A 1,240-nucleotide genomic window follows, 5' to 3' on the forward strand; every position below is an offset into this window, starting at 1 on the left:
CCCCGCGGCTCCCCGCGCTGGGGGCGCAGCACGAGCCCCAGAGTTCCGGCTCGGGGCTGGGGGCTCGCCCGCCCCGGGGACCGGGAAGGCCGGAGCGGCAGCTTACCCAGTGCGGGACGAGAGGGACGTCAAACAACTTTCCAATCCGGAGCCGCCATCGGCCGTCGAACCTCTTCCGCCACCACCTCCGCCACCACCTCCGCCACCACCGCCTCCCTCCACCGTCCGGCAACACCTACCCTCGCAGCAGCGCCGGCGCCACGTCACTTCCGCCCCCAGGGGCGGTCACTTCCGCTGCCGGGCCGGTTCGGCCCGCCCCCCCTGGGCCAGGGGATTTCCTCGGTGTTGGAGATCTTTGCCCTGGGCTTTGAAGGGTGTGTGGTATTGGATCCTCGGTAGAAATCCCGGAGCACCTTTACAAATGGTTTAGTCCCAGCCTTCTGATTCCACAGATGAAGAACGTACTTATCGACATAGTCATCAGCGTTCCTGGCAGCAACCTAATAATAAAAACAACAGCTAAGAAAGTGGGCCGGGCGCTGGTGGCTCACACCTGTAATCCTAGCTACTCGGGAGGCTGAGATCTGAGGATCGCCGTTCAAAGCCAGCCCGGGCAGCAAAGTCCAGGAAACTCTTATCTCCAATTAACCACCAGAAGACAGGAAGTGGCGCTGTGGCTCAAATGTAGAGCTCTAGCCTCTTTTTGTTTGTTTGTTTGTCCATCATGGGGCATGAACTCTGGGCCTGGGCACTATCCCTGAGCTCTTCAGCTCAAGGCTAGCGCTCTACCACTTGAGCCACCGCACCACTTTCGGGTTTCTGAGTGGTTATTGGAGATAAGAGTCTCAAGCCCAGTTGGCTTTGAACTGCAATCCTCAGATCTCAGCATCCTGAGTGGCTAGGATTATAGGCGTGAGCCTATAACACGTGGCGGAGAGCTAGCCTTGAGCTGAAGAGCTGAGGGGCAGTGCTCAGCCTCAGAGTTCAAGCCCCAAAACCGACCAAAAAAAAAAAATAGAGAAAGCCAGAAGTGGTGCTGTAGATCAGGTGGTAGAGCGTTAGCCCGGAGCAAAAGAAGCTGAGGGACAGCGCCCAGGCCCTGAATTCAAGCCCCAGGACCGGCAAAAAAAAAAAAAAAAGAGTAAATATACTGAAAGTGGGAAAAAAAAAAGGAGGGGGGTAAATAGAGCAGTGAGCTTTATAAACACTTAAGATTTCATTCTTTGTATTAGGACACTTA

The 1,240-nt window shown here is 55.7% G+C and overlaps 1 protein-coding gene across 2 annotated transcripts in view; it reads right to left on the reverse strand.

Moving 5' to 3' along the window:
* The window catches only part of Tax1bp1 (Tax1 (human T-cell leukemia virus type I) binding protein 1), a 70,238-nt gene extending 70,002 nt beyond the window's left edge, over positions 1–236 (reverse strand). For both annotated transcript variants that reach the window (XM_013024451.1, XM_013024450.1), the window contains exon 1: positions 107–236. The gene's annotated coding sequence lies outside the window, so the exon portion shown is untranslated. The remainder of the gene's footprint in view (positions 1–106) is intronic.
* Between the last annotated feature and the right edge of the window lie 1,004 nt (positions 237–1,240).

The sequence above is a fragment of the Dipodomys ordii genome, unplaced genomic scaffold, assembly GCF_000151885.1.
Source record: "Dipodomys ordii isolate 6190 unplaced genomic scaffold, Dord_2.0 Scaffold76, whole genome shotgun sequence".
NCBI lineage: Eukaryota > Metazoa > Chordata > Mammalia > Rodentia > Heteromyidae > Dipodomys > Dipodomys ordii.